Consider the following 20504-nt stretch of genomic DNA (forward strand, 5'->3'; position numbering starts at 1 on the left):
AGGTATATTTGTGTCATGTTAAGAATTGCCTTAAGCTCTTTCCATTTGAGACAGAGAAATCAGCATCATAAAACCCAATACCACTAAACACAATCCTGCAAACTGGAGAAATCACTCCCCTAGCACTGTCTTTAATGTAGCATCATTATCCTTATAGAAGCTTTTAAGTTGGCAATAAACAGCTGATACTTTCTCTAACAATAACAGGGATGGGTTTGATTCTGATGTTGATTCTCATTCCTTATCATGGAATGTTTCCATTACTTCTACATACTGAATGATATCAATTACAATTCATAACAGGTGCTCCTGACCATTATCAGTCGTTCATACAAGGCAGACAATCTCCTCTGATATGGGAAAAGACCAACGAAACAAGTCCATCTTCCACTGTTACTTCAACTGACAGAACAGACATGTAAGCAATATTCATAGGATGTTCAGATTAATCCAAACATTTCATTATTGTTCAAGATATATTTCATTCTTGGTGGAAAGTAGATAGAAAGTGTTTAATATTCCAATGAAATGACACATAAGGGGCAACAAAGCTATTTCCCATCCAAAGTATTTCAGTGACATTCCCTTTATAACAACCAAAGGGAAACTAAAAATTCAAGTGTTATGTTATATGAAACTCAATGTTTAAACACCTCACCCTGCTCAGGGTACTCACCCAAACGTGCCACCTTGTGTACAAAGTAACATGTTAATGTGTACAATCTTCACACCATGGTTTCTTCACTCAAATCAGGGGCACAAATGACAGTGGGTTCAAATCCTGGTTTGTCCTGATTATGTTTCAAGGTTTGTCAGCACCATACCCATGTGTTTCACGAAAGTGGTAAACATCTGAGACATGCATCACTTCGGGCTTTCCTCCCACATTAAGGTGACATGCCTAGATATAACTGGAATAATATCTAAAGCTGCATTAAACCCAACGCATTGAAATCCCATGTCTGTGCTATTACATTTATTGAGGATGGTTTTACGACGCTTTATTAATATTCCAGCAATATCAGGGCGGGCAACGCCAGAAATGGGCTTTACACATTGTACCCATGTGGGGAATCAAACCCAGGCCTTCGTTGTGATGAGCTAACACTTTAACCACTAGGCTACCCCACTGCCCCTGTGCTATTACAGTTGGTAGCAGTAAGCAAAATAGCACACTAATCGATCACAAAATAGACGCAAGAAACATGAACTAGCACAGAAAGGTAGGCTACACATTTCTATCATATTTCATAGACCTCTTAGGGATAGTGTTTCTTTCATATTTGTTAGGAATTTTTACACCTGCAGGGCATGGCAGTACTCATCTTGCATGAGCAACATGGATGAAATATGACACATCACTGTATAGAAGTATCAGTATCACATATTCTACAATATTCAAATCATGAGTTGCTGTATGGGCAGCAGTGAACATCATGGAGAAACCATGTGTAGACTGCCATCTTTCAATTCCTTGACCATATCTAACTTAGTATCCAAGAGTATTCTAGAACGTAATGTCCATATTCTGGATGACTGAGATTACATAAGCCCAGGTCTAGCAATGGTCTCCATCTAACATATCATTTCATATTGAAACACCATGTTGTCACACAAACATATTGGAGCATGATGACTGGTGACAAATCAGTGAACTACACATGACCGCACTACTGCTTGTATTTCACCGTCTGGGCAGGCCCTAATAACGCTTTATATGGAATGTGTACTGACAAACTAACAATATGATCTGATATCAATTTCTGTAAAGAAGGGAAACCTAATTGTGAGTTGTATGACAAATTCTCAATACTGAAAATTAACCTCTGCTGCTCACGAAACAGTTGTACTCATCCCAATCTCAATAAAACCAGTTCTATGCTCCATTATGATTAACCTCTTTGTATGTTGATCTGATAGCCTTCATAAGAGGTCACGTCAGAACATACACACAACTTCTATATGTCCATACTGCCCATCTTCACATAACGTCTTCACATTGTATGCTTCACAAAAACTACAAGATGTGATCAATCATAATTAGGCCAAAGCTCCTTTTGCTTTTGCCCTACTTTCTTGTTTCAAGCCACAGTCAGCATTATTTAAGCTAAATGTCAAGACTCATGGAGTATTGTACAGGCAGGCACACCAGTGATCTGACCATGGTATACCATGGTTTTATTATCTTACCATTGTACTATGGTGTCAGTAGTCAATAACCAATCATTGGTTACTGTAGTGGTAAACCATGGTGTCATTTACCGAACATGGTATACCATGTCTGTGAACCATGTCTGTGAACCATGGTATACAATCGTCATTTCAGCAGGGATTTTATGGTCATTGACCATGGAATACCATGGAATACCATGGAAGACCATGGTCTACTGTGGTCTAGAGGCCATGGTATACCATGTCTCCGGTAATTTGGAATTAGGTGGTAAATGGTCACTGACCATGGTACATTTGACCACGGAATAACATGGTCAAATTTAGCATGTTAATCCGTGGTGCCATTTACCTGCAATGATATACCCTGGTGCAACATGGACAAGGAGTCATGGCATACCCTGGTAATTCCACCACCAGTTAAGCACGGCAGGCAAATATTCATTCCATGCTGGGTGTGCATGCAGATCCATCCAGGCATGAGACACTACACACAGCCATAGGCAAAGTGACTAGCGGAGATCAATAACACTGCTATTTCCACACTACAAATCCCAAATGACTTTCTGTCTGAAGAAGATTTTTAATCAGATCCTTTTCAGGTAGATATAAACAAATGAGCTCAGGGGGAGACAACTCCAATAAATACTCGTGATTATCCCGAAAGATTATTAACAAAGCTGAAGCCGTGGATACAGTATCAAAAATTTAACTTGGGAACTCCCTTAGTAAGATAACAGCTCTGTTAATTGGCCTGCGAGATAAGGGAAAATTCCACTTCGGCCATGTTCGTGGAATAAACACACTGTTCCAGGGTTTAAATTATACAAGGGTATAAAATATGACTTGGCATTTAGATCGTTTGATGCTGAGCAGGCTGCAGATGCAGTGGTGTTTATGCCAACTTTGAGAGCAGAACTTTTCAGGGTGTACTTCTGGCTGAGAGACTTCTTACCAAAGCACTGCTACTAAATATTTGTAAATATTCCTAGACCTCTTTCTGTCATGAACCACACAGAGTAAATATCCTGACAGTCTAGACCAAATTTAATTACCTTATTCCCTTATCATCAGGCAAGAGTTCAATAAGCAACCTTACATTAGATATTCTAAAGGGTTGGATGATTTCTTTTTGACAAACATAATTTGTTCCAGATTACACTTCATAAAAATAAGTTGGCCTTGGATGTGACAAGAACAAAATACCTGCTCACTGGATGTCTCAAGGTGAGGGGAAAGATTATTGCACTTATATAGCAACGGACATGCATGTGTGTGTGTGGCTGCTTGCACTAGCTATACTGCAAAACTCATACCATATCTGAGCATCTCTTGGTATGACACAGCCAGGAATCAAACCACCAACCTTCTCCCCAGGCGGACTCTCTACCCAGAGTCAGGTTTTTTTTGAAAACAACTGTGTGCTGTTATAGGTCTATAGCACTAACATTTGAAGTCACTTAAAGGATCAAAATAATTTGATAAGGTTTTAGAGTTTAGATTCTCTAGAGATGTTGAGACTTATGCAAGTCTAGAACACAGTGCAAGCACACCTATGTCACGTAAACATCAGGGGAGATTAAGATTTCATGAATTTCATGCCTTCAACTGATGATGACTTTCTTTTCCTGTAACATAATCTATAATTTGATTCAATACATAAAGTAACTGAATAGATTGAATTCTGAACTTTTGGGGGCTATAAAGCCATGAAGTCACCTTTCTGAATCAGCATCCCGCTTGCATGATGGAAGAGATCATGTACCATATTATCTTGCGACTGACATATACTTGATGACTCATTCATTCATATAATATGCAGTTATCCTTTTTTGTAAACTAATAAATACTCACATTTAAACCTTATCATTGAAAACGGCTGACAATATTAATAAATAAAGGTTATATATTAGTAGATCATTAAAGGTTAATACCAGTTAACATTTTCATTGTTGGCCATAAAACAACTTAAAATTGTAAATAGGGCGGTTTCCTGAAAACTATACATTTGACACTTCAGGTAGATTTTTTTTTTTTGTTTAACGCCGCACTCAGCAATATTACAGCTATATGACGGTGGTCTGTAAATAATTCCTTCCATCAGCCCTTTCTGTAATGCAAAAGCCGTAAATGAAGCAAGTCTACATTTTCCTCAGGTTCAGTAAAGCTCCCTTTCAAATGGAATTGTTTGGCTCTGAAAATATATAATTTGATAGAAACTATGCGTTAGTCTAATGTTCATATTAAATTTCAGAAAAACAAGTCTCAGTATCCTGCTATGCAGCTGGTATATAGCCCTCGTCAGCTTCACAGGGCTTTCCACTTTCATCAAGTAGACTAGAAGTCCAACCTCATATGACAAGGTGCATGATTGAACCCTATCACGGCACTCCGGAATGGTGCAGCCGCTACAGAAGGTCCTCACAGTTGGGACATGATGACTCCATGTAAGCCAGATCAGACATTGTTTCCACCCATTATTCTGGTGTCTAAACAAACATGGGTTCCTGGGGACCAGTTCTGCCCAAGAATACACACTTGGGTTTCATGACAGAGAACATTTTGTATCACAAAATGACACAGTTGTACAAATTAAAGAAGGGTCCAGAGATTTGTTGGGTTTTCCCGCAATAGTATTCAAATCTACGGACCTTAAACCTTTAAAGTTTTTACACTATGGCCTTCATAAGGAGACACTGAATATGGAAATACAAAGGAACACCATGTGCATACTCAAATGTATGCACAGAATACACAGGAAATATTCAGAGCTTCTCCCTGAATGTGGCATTTCTTAAAGTGACTCAAAATCCACTTTCATACATGGCTACAGACACCCATTGTGTTTTAACATGGCAAAGATAGACTCACAGATCTATTGGGTTAAGGCTCCCATACTTCTTTAACCTAATAATCCTAACTGCTATTTCACTGTGAAAAAACAATGAATGAGAGCTGCATCGCAAACCTGCAGGTCACTCAGACACAGCTATCATGGTGTATAAATATTATTGCAGGGATTCCTTATCTCCAACGGATTTTGACAGGAATGAAACAGAGACTTCGGTCTGCACACATGAAAGACACCCTGGTCTCCTCTGCCTGGTCTTGGGGGAGGGACAAGCTTTGAACTGCTTATTCTCTCCAGGGACTTTTTCAAAGAATCACAAGTTTAAAAAAATAAACTTTTCTTCTTGAAAGTCATCATAATTCCATATGGGAGATAATAAAGGTTTTTGGCCTGGATTTGAAGAATGGAGATGGAGGATTGAGGTTCTTTGTGGAATCTCACAAGGAATAATGATCTGGTTTGGAGACATGATGGATAGAGCTACATAGGTGAAAAAAACACCTGCTGTAACTCACACAGAAAGAACCAAACATAAAAGCAATCAGTGCAAACACTATGTTAGTTTCCAAGACCAGTGTTTATTTAAACAGATGTGAGTGGAACTGAAGTCATAAAGGATACAATAAAAAATAGAGAAGATACCTCTGACATTAAACTTCCAGGCTGATAATCTTCACAATGGCATGAAGCTTGCCACTTGCAATACACAATCAACCATGAAGGTGTCATAGAGACTTCCTCACACCTAATAATGAGATTTATATCAGTCTAAAGTATCAACTCAGCATGTCCACATGGGCATCATGAGATGGGTGTGCTTCATATAGATGTAGATGCATGTTCAATGTCTAAATGTAATCAAGTCCACACTTTCGAACATTAATTAACTTCAGACATATTCTTAGTAACTACCAGAGCTTGCAGGTGTATACATTACAACCTTTAGAAATGTTTTTTGTGAAATAAAAAATACTCTATGCTACAGTGAATGATCAGTATGTGAGTGAGTGAATGTTGTTTTAAAGCACATTCAGCAATAATATAGGCACATCACGTCAGCATGTAAATAATCGAGTCTGGGCCAAATAGACCAGTTGTTGATAACACAAGTAACTGTCTTGAGTTGTCAGACTACAATGACACACAATCAGTCAGGTTACACTATGTACCCATCCAATGCTCATTAGTTGGCTCTAAAAATAAAGGCTACTGGGGATGTTGTCTGGGATCCCCTTAAAATCAAGCAATGAATTTGGTCTCATATAAGTGGTCATCATCAATTCTTTGGCCGTTAGTCGTATCCCAATTGCATAGATCGGTGCTCATGATGCCAATCACTGGATTGTCTGGTCCAGACTCGATTATTTACAGACCGCCATCATATAGGTGGAATACAAATGTCAATTTGGGATAACACTTTCTTAGTAAAGTACAGATTCTAGTACTTTTTTGGTACATTTTTTAGAGTAACAAATGTCACATTTGATGTAACACTTTCTAAGTAAAGTACAGATTCTAGTACTTTTGTGGGTTGAGTCCCATGCAGGATTCTAACCCACACTGCCAAAGTGAGGCACCTAATGAGAAAGACTACCATATTTTTTTTAGTATAGTGGGCACTTTTTCACAAAAACACAGCTGTGTAGAAGGGGGTACGCATTATACACACCGTAATGAGTTTTGATGCTTTTTCCCCCAATGCAAAGACATTACCGTGAGCACGTGACACCAGAAATACCATGTCAACAAATCCGTACTTGAGTACACACTGTAATCCTGTAATTACACTGTCTGGCCATAAAAAGTGTTCATTATATATCTGGACTTATGTTTGTAACTTATTTCATTAATTTTATTCAAAATTCCTTTTAATATTGTTTTAATTAATGTCAGCAAAATCATGTGTGAAGCGATCAGAAGATCGCTCAACTCACCCTTATCAACAGCAACCACGGTCAGATTACAGCAATAGCGATCAGCTGCAACGAAGTGCTACAATTAGGGTTAGTATTATTTTAAATATATTTAGTAAAAGCTGCAACTTAAATAACAAGATATTGGAATATATAATTCCTGATAAAATAAATAGTTTGAGATACAATTTTTCCTGATCCTTGCATCAAAATCTTTAAAGTTATATCACTGGGTAAGTTTTAACCTAATCACGGGTGAGATTCCAAGAAAACGTGTGTACAGCTGATAGCTGTTTCAAGCTTAGTTTACAAGAAAATACACAAATGCCAAATTGGGCATGTAGTTTATATGATATTATGTACAAGAAAGTTAATAGTTTGAGCCTTCTTCATTTCTTAACATAAGAATTGCAATGTTTTCATAGCTTAAATATAAATTATTCATGATCCTGCCTAAAACCCTGGAACAGCAAAGGTCTTTACATGAGGATAATGGACAATCCTGCCTAATGGATTTATCTACAACCGTTGCCAATTTCCAATAATTTATTTATGGACGTAACCTTTATGTTTGAAAATGACACATCTGGTAATTTCATCATCTTCAGTTGAAGGCTTGGGTTGTGAAGAAAACTTGTAGAGCAGTTTACACATTAAGTATAAGAACAGGTCACAATATCATCAATGAACCAACAGGACTAATGGATGATAATTAAATAATAATGTGCACTTCTTATTCTGACACAAGTTCTCCAGTACATTGAAAAGACAATGACAAAATATTGCTGACATGTTTATGCTCTATTAATGCGTGTATATTTTAGGACGTGTCTAACTCCCTGCTGAAGCCATCATCAAGGAAGTTCCGACATAGATACTTTTTAGGGATTTAACACTTTCAGAAAGTGCATTAGAAAATAACATCTTCTAACAGCTTTGGAGCTGTCACCTATTACCGAGGTGGATAAAGTGTGGTCGTTGCAGCAATGGCTCCCACCTTTGTGAGATCTAGCTAACAGCATTTGACAAATCAAGACAAGATTTTCTCTCTGCCACACATTCAAAAGATCCAATCAATAGCCCTGTACATCAACATCATGTCTTTCCCAGTGTACCACAATGTCTCTCATTCCTTTCTCAATCCATCACAATGCCACACGACTCTTTCTCAATACATTACAAGATCATGTATTTCTTTCCCAATGTATCACATCAAAGGTTCTCTGGTATGAAACAATCGCCATATGTTCCACAGTTCCTGGTCAGTGTCACATCTACTTGTTAAGTGTTGTACACTTTACACATCTGTTTTGAATATTCCATTACTGCTGTCCGATTGTCACTGGTGGTCCAGACCATCACCAGAAATACAAATAGCACTAATAATGCTGGTGAGAATTGGTGTGGAAAACATAAAGGACTTTACCGCAGCACAGAGCGACATTGACTTGGCGAGGAACTAGATGTACGAGGGCTGGTACAATAGTTCTAAGCCTAACAAACAAAACCAACAATCGTGAAAGTGTTTTTAATTTTATTTTTCAACACAATCTCCCTGCTTTTCATTACACTTGTTATATCGATAGTGAAGCTTTTCAATTTCAGTCATGAAGAAGTTTTCTGAAGCCACCCTGAAAAACCCATTTACAACAGCTTTGAGGTCATCGTTGTCGTCATAGCGCTTTCTACGAAGGTCTTCTTTCAGTTTAGGAAAAATCACTTCGTGATAGGTCTAGCGAGTATGGAGGGTGAGAAAGCTCTTCGAACCCACATTGTTTCTCAGCAGCCTTTGCAAGTCGAGAGCTGTGAGAAGAGGCATTGTCATGAAGTAGTAGAACTCAGGCAGCCGCTTTTCTTTGTTAGAATCTCTCAGGCGATGAAGCAAATCAGCATAGTACACCGGTAATTGTCTTTTGACTTTCTAAGTAATTAACAAGGATCACTCACACCCTTTGCACCCCAGAATACAGTGGCCATAACTTTCTTCACTGAACTTGAAGACTTGAATTTCTTTGGTGCCGGAAGTGGAATGGTGCCATTCCATGGATTGATGTTTTGACTCAGGATCATAGTAGGAGACCCATGTTTCATCATCCGTTTCTAATCTCTTTTTGAATTTGAGGGAATCCTTCGTAGCCCTCGTATTTGGCAGGTTGTGAGGTAGCCTTGTGGATGAAGTGTTAGCTGGCTGCTTGTTACTCTGAACACCAGAGTTTGATTCACTACATGAGTACTATGTGTGACGCCCATTCATGGTGCTTCCACCTTGACTGGAATACTTCTCCAGGTGACATAGAAGTGAACCCATTCAATCACTGTTGCATATGGTGCGATGATTAGATAATTTCTTTCTATATCTAAATTCGGAAGTACTATGCTTCTCAATGTATATATTCTGAAATATGTATATTCCACCATGAATTTGGAAATTACTGATTCAGAGGTATCAAAATCACAATAACCTCCCTCCGAATGAAACAGTCACTTTGAGAACTGCATCACCATGGAAGCTACTTTTTCTAGAAAACAACTTCTAAATTATTGTTGGTAGGTATTTCTAATCATGATATGAACAATTATGGCCTACAAAATGCAGAGTTGCTGTTACTGCAATCTTTGAAGTATGCGTGACAATACATTTTGGGCAGAAAACACGATGTATGTTTCAGGGACAACAGAGAGCTCTTCTGTAGCTGACTGCAACATATCTTCTGCATCAAAAAAAGCAGTTTGACGTCGTCATAGTGTGGCGTAGAACTAAACCTTGCATGGCTTGTTTAGTGTTGTTTTGGGTGCCCACTTCATATTGGCTTCAAATCAGCTATGCTACAAACTTACAATCTCTGTAATATTTATGCCAGAAAAGTATACTAATGTAATAAAAACAATGATAGATCATATATAGCGCCATTATTAATTTTACAGGCTAATATCATGTGTCTTAAATTCAGATCAACAACCCACTAAGTTAGCATTGGACGGAATCCATACCTCGTCACACTTCGTTAACTAGATGGAGTATAATTTTGTCACGGTAGAATGGAGATAGACATACAGTGTCTTCAACAGACAGCTACATGTTCCATTCCAAATTCAGTTTAGCGCAACTTAGCTCTACATTGAAAACAGTTTATTTATCTCTGAACTGAGTGCATGCTGAAATATATCAATGAACTTCCATCATAGGCACAAACAAGGCAAGGATTACTAGGTACTACTGCTCCTATCCACATATTCCTGTAGGATCAGCAATGGAAATGAAAGGTTGTTATGGAAACCTCTAGGAACTCTTGCCAAAGTCCTGCAAACTACCATTTAAATTTCCCTTTACTCCTTGTGCATATCAAAATGAAATTTGATGTATATTTCTTAGTATGTCTAATGAAAATATCAATATTTCAATTTCAATATGTAACATCAATTATCAAACAAAACATAGACAACGACTATCAAATTGCAAAGTGACATTTGTGTTTGTCTCATTGTCATAATACCAAGGTTTGTGGCCTGTCGCTATTTGGAAGATTCAGGTGCACCAGTATCACATATCATGAAATCATCTATTTGATAGTTAGTACAGGTTCATATTCAGTGATCTTTCAGACAAAGCTGACAGACATTCAATAATCCCTCACAAGTAGACTATAACAGCTGAAAATGGATACATAAATATAGCAGCAGTAACAACACCAAAATATGGCTGAAATTCTACTAGCCTTCATGAGCCTTTAGACTGTGTTAATTTGCATCCCTGCATTTAGCCCCCATGTTCAATACATATTGTTTTACACATCCTTCGAATCAGCAACTGTAAAGTCTTGGAAGTACTTTCTCTTATCTGTCACATGAATCAGTGAGGTCACATGAATCAGTCTCACGCTTGATCTGGCTACATGCACTCACCATCCATCAGTAATTGATCTGCCTGTACCCATTCAACCATGACAGCCACAGACCAAATTTGACCAGTCAGCCATAGGGTTGCTGGCAGTATAAAATCCCTGTCATTCAAACTACAAATGAAATGATACTAACCCTACATCATTAATTTGAAATAGCATTAAATAAATTCCTCGTAACAACAAAAGAACCATTACTGTCTCTTGTTATTTGTAACTTGATAAGGGAGACACACAAAAAAGAATATGTTAGTCTGGATATAGGATTATCATTACGCCAGGCCAGTATAATAACTTGTTTTACAGATCTGTCATTTTACATACAGCTGTCTGTACAACAGCTCAACTAAAGAATACTCACATATAGCTACCAAAAAGACATGTCGTAATGATGTGAAAGACGCCATGAATGTTAAGAAATGTAACAAACCTTGTGACAAAGCTTCTAGTAGTCCTGCACCATGACCGTGGAATATATTTATTTTATGAAAAAATAATAATCTAGATATGCATACAAAGGCAAGTCTAGCCAGCTCAAGCTAGCTCTATTCCACATCTGAAATCAGCATGCAGAGGGAATTTTTTTATTTTTAGAGTCAAGAAGGGTATTGTGTAATATAAGATTTCAGAGACTAAATGTTAGTCTAAGCTTCTAGCTGCTGCCTAAGTCCTCATGAACTGGGGACACTTGCCCACAAGTCCGGACTGACTCTAGTCTCTTCTCATTGGGCACCTATTCTGAGTCACAGCATGATTGATATTCTCAAACACTAGTCTAGGTATTATTCCACAGACTCATTGCCCGTCAAAACCAGTGAATATCGGCCATAAAACCTTATTAAATAGTTATCTAAGAGGCATGGCAGGGTCATTAAACTTCGGTAATGTAAGCACAATCTCAAATAACATACATTTTCCAGAAATCATGGCTCATAAACCCCTCCGACTGCTTTCCTTGGAGTTGTATACAAGTTCTTGCACAATACCTATAATATCATACACACACAATTCAAAATACTACAGCCATTACACTTGAAGCTGAGTAGTACCCTTGGGCATATAGCGTTTATTCCACATACCCACTAAACCTAACTGTTACATTGGTAGCATACGCCTGCCTACATTGATGGAGATGGATAGCAATTCCGACAGTTACTGGTAGACTAAGTATCCCTTCTCCCACACATGCTGATCACTTCTAATAACCAACACATCAGTTTCAACCACAGTTTGATGATTTCCTTCCCTGTGTGGCATAGCATTAACTCAGCAGGCCAAACAGGCTACTGCCAGCCATCAAACAGGCACTTTGTGGCCGCAGAGAAACATACGTTATAACGTTAGGTAACGAGTACATTTCACATGAATGGACTGAAACCGTATTATCAATATTTATGTGACAGACTTCAACAAAATCATGTCTTGTTTAAGATGATACATACATTTAACAAGAGATCTCTTCAAACGGCTGTCACTATTGTGAGCTTTTCCACACACTATATGGCAAGCATTTTTCAGATTACTGAAGGAGATGCCTTATCTTAGTTTTTGTATGATAGTGTGTAATTAGGGTCTAACTCAATTTTCAGCAATATAACATGACTCTTGCTGGAGCAGGCTAGCTTTTGGTTAATAGAGAGAGCCATGACACCATTAGTTACACTGACACACCATAAGCAAGCTTGGTCTTGGGTATTGTGCATCCATGTGGCCATTGCAGCCATTGTGTTTTATGCAGCATTGAACATTCCCGTCTAATGGAGAAGAAAGCCCAAAGTGACTCAGGTTCTAAAATACCAAAGGATAGGATGCAAGGATCATAACTAGTATGAATATGGGATTTCAGCACATGATTAGCAGATCCATTGACATGAACCCAGCATGATAAATAGTTACCTGCTTCAAACTGACCAGCCCATTTCTGGTGTTCCCCGCCGTGATATTCCTGGAAAATTGCTAAAAGCTGCATAAAACCATACTCACTCACTCAAACTGACAACTCGACACTAATCAGTTTTTTCAACTTCACACTCAAGAAAAGAGGGGTGCATAGTGTTCCTTGAACAAAACATGCATTAACCCTTAAAATACTAGTGGTATGAAAACAAAACATCAGGAATAAGATCCCTGTGTGAAAAAGAAAATTTTACACAAAGCTGAAGACCATTTCGCAGTTTCAAGAAAACTTATTGATTGATGTTTATAATTTCAGCTGTAAGCACACTGGTCTGCATAACTGTGCTGGCAAGGTTGACATTGATAGTCGCAAGTGCCAATCCATATAAACCTTCACATACACAAAGAGAGCACTCCCTCAACAAATGCCTGTAGAGATGGTCCATATCGGCAAAACTGCCAACACAAGATTTAATCCACACAGTGAATCAGAACCTGGAGATTTACATAATAGATATCCATTTCCACATTCAAACTTCATGCAAAAGAGGAAGTACATCAACACTTGGTTTTGATATTCAAGTTACTGATATATGGTGAAACTTTAAAGGCGAAGCATTCAAATATATCATGTTATGAACAAGCATGGGCAATAAAAAAGTGCAAACAAATCTTGTAGTCTGAATAGGCCAACTGATATCTTGCGGAAAGAACCACACACTGGTCGAGAGAGACTTTCATATACATGTACTCACTTGTTAAAGGCCTCATATTCTGCTGACAAACTTGACTCATTTTCTAAGAATCCATATATCGAATTGGACCTGTTTTCTCAATGCCTTCTCAAGAGGTTAAATTCTAAGCCACTTCAACAATAAAATCAGATCCATTGTCTTTCAAAATAACTGATATTTCAGCATTTAAATATGGATGACAATTGGTGTTATCCTAGAATCTCCTTATGATGAGGAGAATCAAACCATCACTGAACTAAACATTAGAGACAATGTGCTCACCATCAAATGCCATGGATTGCATACTTGTCTATAAAAAAACGACTGAAAGTCAATAAACCCTGACAGGATCTTTGAATATTCTCCTTATTCTCGACCCAAACGATATAAAATGCCCTCAAAATAAGATGAAAATACATCTTAAAGCTAACAAGATACTGATTTAATGTAGACTTATACTTGTGGTATTTGGGCATAGACTGTTTTAAAGATTGATTATACAGTGAATTCTAAAACTTCTTATTCTCCTATTAAGACAATAGATCAGTGATCATTATTTGCACAATCGTCTACCATTAACCACTCTGCTCATATCAAACTGTATTCATTCCTTCATATATTTTTAACGTTCCCCAAATTTTCACTGTAGATAAATGAAATAGAATCCAAATGAAACTGACAAATATCAATTTTCAAGTCACAACCACATATGCTTCACCTGAACATGTTAGGGGCGACAGGACTCATCTATGTATCAATGTATCCACGCATCACAAACTTACACCTGAAAATATGATATCATTATACCCCCATGTATCATGTAGTTTTCCAAAGTTGATAAAAGTGATATTTTCATTGCAGTGAACTAACACTTGATATTTCACTGCTGTGAACATAACACTTAGACGGAACTATTTTCATGCAAGAGTCACCTCTCCTCAAAGGCCCGTTCACAAACTGTGGGTTTCCTTTTTACGTTAGTTCCACATTGACAAGGCAAAATAATGACAAATGGTCATTTATGGAGTCAATATCGCTTCATGGCATTTGTTATTCTCTTGAAAATGTTTCGTTATTAACTGTAATTTCTAACTTAAATCTTCAATCGAGACCATTCGTTTCGCGAAGCACCATTTTTGTTACTTGACCAGCATGTATTATTTCGCTTCCAACAGCTGTCTCAAAGTTTTCAAGAATATTTTTGCTAAAGTTGATTTTGTATACAATCATAACTCTATGTATGATACAGAATTTTTGTTACTTTTGTTTATATTTTATATAATTTTGCAAACACGAAACCCATGCTGGGTAGGTAGGGAGGAATTTATATTTACATTTCAGGTTTTACATTTGTAATGAAATGATTTAATTTTCCTGTAGACAACTACACAAAGAGTATATAATGAATAGGATATTCCATGATTCTCGTGAAATCATCTCCTCTATTTCTCGATAGCAGCAATGTCTAATTAGCCAGCCCTGATGGAAGACAGAGGATTTCATGCAGAAATGTAGCAAATTAAGTACTGCTACTGAATTAGGAGGGTGTTTTTGAACCTGTGGTGGTTACATGTTTTAGTCATCATTGATCAACTGGCCGATCATTGAAAGGTGATTAAAGATGTGCCATACAGACACTAAGGTAAAATCATAGATTGCTGTAGACTGTCACTGTGAGCCTAGAAGACACAGATCGAGTCGATACTACAATAGTTTAGTTGTGCATTTCTTCGTTTTGTTCACTAGTGTGGGTCTTAGCGAGGATATTCGTGAACGATCATGCAGTCAAACCTTCTGAAGTTTCTCAATGCGTACTAAAATGCTGTGAGTGAGTATGGTTTTATGCCGCTTTTAGCAATATTCCAGCAATATCACAGCAGGGGACACCAGAAATAGGCTTCACACATTGTACCCATGTCAGGAATCGAACCCGGGTCTTCGGCATGACGAGCGAACGCTTTAACCACTAGGCTACCCGATCGCTCCCACAAATGATCAGAAAGAACGCTTCTGTATGTATTCGTGCTAGGGAATTCCAAGGGTTTCCCCCAGGAAGGTGGAAGTAGTCCGTCAGTCTTTATGCCATTTCAAGAATTTCAATTTCCATTCTTAACTCACATCATCTCTGTTCCTGTATTATTCATGCACACAGAATCTAACATTATCACTGTTGTAACTGATACTAGCTCAAGGTGTACATATAGGGGCACTTAGGTAGCCTTGTGGTTAAGCTTTGGAGCATCACTCGGAAGCCAAGGTTTCAATTGCCAGCGTGGTGAATCACATTTCTGGTGTCCCCAGAGTGAGTGAGTGAATTCACATCGGCATTGTTACATTTCAACACTGCTTTCTGTAAGCGTGACACCTGTTACCCAAAACTAGCACAACATGACAGCTCAGTCAAAAAGTGCAATGAGAGTATCCCTCCGTCTTTTGAACTGTTAATTATTCGAATACAAGAATTAAGACATGCAAAGAAGATTGATGCAAATATGGCCATGAAACATTCCCCAAAGGTATTTCACTACGCCAATCATGCAAACTTTCTGTTTCATTTGGTCCAGTGGTTCCAAAAACATGTAAAACATAAAATTTAACAAAAGGACAGAATATGAAAGCCAGTCATTTCAATACATCAGTTGTTCTTTGACCAGCTTTATGAGCTAAAAACACAGATCAAACTTGCTCATAAAGAATTAATTTGTTTGATTCTTAGGCAGTAAACAAAGAACAGAAAACTTCAATTCAAGCAATTATCCTGGCCTAAATGTTTTGCGTGTTAATCATGGAACAAGATCACCTGTGATGGCAACTCAAATTGGATGTCCTGCTTCTGTTCCTTGACATCCCAAACAAAAGAATATGTTGAAAATCAATATGAACTTGACACAGATAGCAATCAAAGACGGTGCATGTTTAACATTAAACTCAATGCCAGGCTGGAAAGCACCATTTTGTGCATGTCAGCACCGGATCTGGTGAACGCATGAAGGATGAGCAGACTAACCTGAACATGAAAATTAGTGACGGGTGCGATCCAAGCCGTTATGCGCTGACAATGTCATAATACTAATCACATCACTCATACTCTTACAGTGTGACAGTTGATTGATCAAACATCCCATGCTGACATGTTGGCTATAAATACACCCTGCTCAGATCATGACACGCTAATTAGGGCCCCTGTCTCCCGCCTGCCGCCCATGGACCTTGTATAAGTTGAACGGACACAAAATATAGGAATCAGTGTTCTGGGTACTTTCATGCTGGAGTCAGCTCTCTTTCAGCTATGTCATAATCATGCCTGACTTGTGTGGCACAAAATCTGTCAGAAGCTTTCCAATCCTAAGGAGAGGGTATGAGTGTTAATCTATCGTAAATGGCAGCCTGACTAAAGAGTGGGCCACCTAGACAGTCAGAGAGATTACCTCAGTCATCTTCTTGGCCATGAAATAGTTTCTCCCACAGACCCAAGAGCAGAACAATCACCACCATCCTGCTCTCATCCCTGTTACAGCTATTTAATCAGAGACTTGAGGGTTCCTTAATACTCCAGGGATCATTATAGAAATTCTATATTACCTCATGCATAACTCTTTTTTGGGACCATATAGAGAGCTCCAGATAAGCTGCATATTGCATAAAATATGTAAAGTCACCATTACCCAATTTAAGTTTAGATTCTTGTATAGAAATACACATGAAAAATTAATAAAACCCAATAGTATAAGAACACTTTGCATAATTACCATATGTGTAATTACCTTGCATACCTTTATCTTTTTTACAGACATATATCTAAGAAATATTCAAATGTACAAGTTAAAAATATTTACCCGAATTTTTATAATGATGACTCCCTTAATACAATCTGATCTCAGCAATGTCGGACAAGTCCAGTTTATGAACAGGGGGGAAAGTTTGGTATTTCCCAGATATTCTCACAATTTTCACATAGATTATCTGTACCTTTTCTCCCAACACTGATTGTCATATCTTATCCACTTTTGGGTGCGACCGTCAGACCATTGCATTTATTTATGCTGCCCAGCTACATCTATGGGGAGCAACTCACAAAACACGTCCAATTTACATCATCAATTAAGTTGCAAGCGCATGTTCGAATCTCCAGATTTGACGTCATGTTAGAACAATGAGCGAGTGAGTATGGTTTTACGCAGCTTTTAGCAATATTCCAGCAAAACCACTGGGGACGCCAGAAATGGGCTTCACACATTGTACCCATGTCGGGAAGCGAACCCGGGTGTTCGGCGAGAAGAGCGAATGCTTTAACCACTAGGCTATCCGACTGCCCCGTTAGAACAATGAAGTAGATCATGCTTCATTCTTCATTGTTCTTTGCTATTTATCGCATAGCTATCTTATACTGACAGATAAAATCCAGGCATCACACATACATGAACTCTACTGCAGTGAAAAATGCATAATAAATATGTTACGTTGCAGTTACTGTTAACTACACATGCATATCACTGATGTGAGGTTATGTGACATGGTATTCAGTTTGGGCATCACGCAAACAGATACAAATTAGAAGTCTTTTAAAACAGCATTTTAAGCAGACTTCTTCTAAAACAATGTCTACTTATTGGTGTATAAATACCCCATAGATTGGACCCAAGGGAGTATAAGTGAGTGAGTGAGTGAGTTTGGTTTTACGACGCTTTTAGCAATATTCCAGCAATATCATGGCGGGGGACACCAGGATTGGGCTTCACACATTGTACCCACGTCGGGATTCGAACCCAGGTCTTCGGCTAACAAGCGAACGCTTTAACCACTAGGCTAACCGGCCAACAAAACAGTTATACATGCTCTGTCTACCTAACACGATCAACGTTGCACGTTTCTGGGTTTAAAAAAGAGATTAGAATAGAAGTTAAAAAAACCCATTGTATCCCTTCAGTGAATTCAGGTGAATAAACAGGTATAACAAACTTGCTCAATAAAAATATGAAATTTGATATAAAACATCACTAGACATAATGATTTGCCAATTAAATTTCCTACTCTCCAAAGCATTGTTTTATATGCAGAGATTAAGATTACCGTGTGTATTCTATCAGGAATAATATATTCCAATATCGTGTTATTTTAGTTGCAGCTTTCACTATATATATTTAAAATCATAAGAACCATAAGTGTAGCGCTTTGGTACAGGTGGTATGCAGGATATTTTTAGGTATGGAACAATATACACTTCATATATTTCGATTGCGAAAACCTTATGTTGACATTTAATAGTCAAACTGCCTCAAATATTACTTTTAACGAGTCAAGGTATTGCATTTATGATATGTGTATCCATTCTCTTGCAACTAAAGTTTGTTTCAAGGTGTCAATAGCGGTAATTTGACCGTGGTTGCTGTAAATAATAGTGAGTTGTGCGATCTGCCTATCACTTCGCATACCATTTCATCAACATACGTTAGTCTCTGACAGGCCATGATATAACTGAAATACTGTTAAACCAAACTAACATACCACTTTTACTTGTAATTTACAAACTTGGTTGCTAAAATCATTGCAATAAAATAACAGATTTCCAATCATGGTGCCATGAGCTGCCTCGAGCTTCCCCATGCTGTTACATGTTGTGTATTTACAACAGATTGCTCATGTTCATCCCGCAGGTCTACATGAAACTGGCCTACACATGGCGTAGGTGTGGACACAGTGCCAGACTATCGAGCCATGTCCTTCACTATTTGCCATCAACAAATGTAGAGCAAACAACACCAGCAAACGGACTATGATAACCCTGTCAACATCAACTCTTGTAATTAGCATTATCGTCAATATTGGATTGATTTCTAAGTTTGTGAGGGGAAGTCGTTTTTATTGAGTGTCAGCGACTCAACTGATGTGTTGGATTACAGTGCCAACTTGACTGACAACCAATAAAAATAGCATCACTGTTGGTTACATATATATGTAATCAAGAGAGTTTAGACTTGGAGACGTTTAATGTAGTTTGGTTATTTTGATCTTTCAGTTCACCTGCACATCAGTGAAACACTGTCATAAAGTATTACCTTTACTCTAACCATAACAAATCAGGGACATGGGGTGAGATGGTTTAACAATCAACCATGCTTCAATCTGGCTGCTCTCATCACCTAGAGGTTCATCCTAGGCCCATCCTGCTCTCATCACCAAGAGGTTCATCCTAGGCCCATCCTGCTCTCATTACCAAGAGGTTCATCCTAGGCCCATCCTGCTCTCATCACCAAGAGGTTCATCCTACGTCCATCCTGCTCTCATTACCAAGTGGTTCACGCTAGGCCCATCCTGCTCTCATCACCAAGAGGTTCATCCTAGGCCCATCCTGCTCTCATTACCAAGAGGTTCATCCTAGGCCCATCCTGCTCTCATTACCAAGAGGTTCATCCTAGGTCCATCCTGCTCTCATCACCAAGAGGTTCACGCTAGGCCCATCCTGCTCTTATCACTAAGAGGTTCATGCTAGGCCCATCCTGCTCTCATCACCAAGAGGTTCATGCTAGGCCCATCCTGCTCTCATTACCAAGAGGTTCATCCTAGGCCCATCCTGCTCTCATTACCAAGAGGTTCATGCTAGGCCCATCCTGCTCTCATCACCAAGAGGTTCATCCTAGGTCCATCCTGCTCTCATCACCAAGAGGTTCATCCTAGGTCCATCCTGCTCTCATCACCAAGAGGTTCACGCTAGGCCCATCCTGCTCTCATCACCAAGAGGTTCACGGTAGGCCCATCCTGCTCTCATCACCAAGAGGTTCACGCTAGGCCCATCCTGCTCTTATCACCAAGAGGTTTACGCTCATGAGGTCCATCCTGCTCTAATCACCAACATAAGGTCCATCCTGCTCTCATCACCAAGAGGTTACTATAACCATGACCCAACATCTTAAGCTAGTGTTACAACGTTATTATGCCAATGAAGGCTCTGCCTTCATGACCAAGAGATTAACATCTATGATATCATCTGCAGGTTGATGAATGACACAGTTGTCTTTAGAAAGGTCGAGAAACAGAAAACTTT

General features: G+C 38.5%; 1 protein-coding gene across 6 annotated transcripts in view; it reads right to left on the reverse strand.

The window, feature by feature from the left end:
* LOC139464606 (zinc finger CCCH domain-containing protein 10-like) overlaps positions 1-20504 on the reverse strand; it is a 188988-nt gene that overhangs the window by 158561 nt on the left and 9923 nt on the right. The gene's annotated exons all lie outside the window — the stretch shown is intronic.

This window comes from Haliotis cracherodii, unplaced genomic scaffold, assembly GCF_022045235.1.
Source record: "Haliotis cracherodii isolate W230 unplaced genomic scaffold, xgHalCrac1.p SCAF_17, whole genome shotgun sequence".
Lineage (NCBI taxonomy): Eukaryota > Metazoa > Mollusca > Gastropoda > Lepetellida > Haliotidae > Haliotis > Haliotis cracherodii.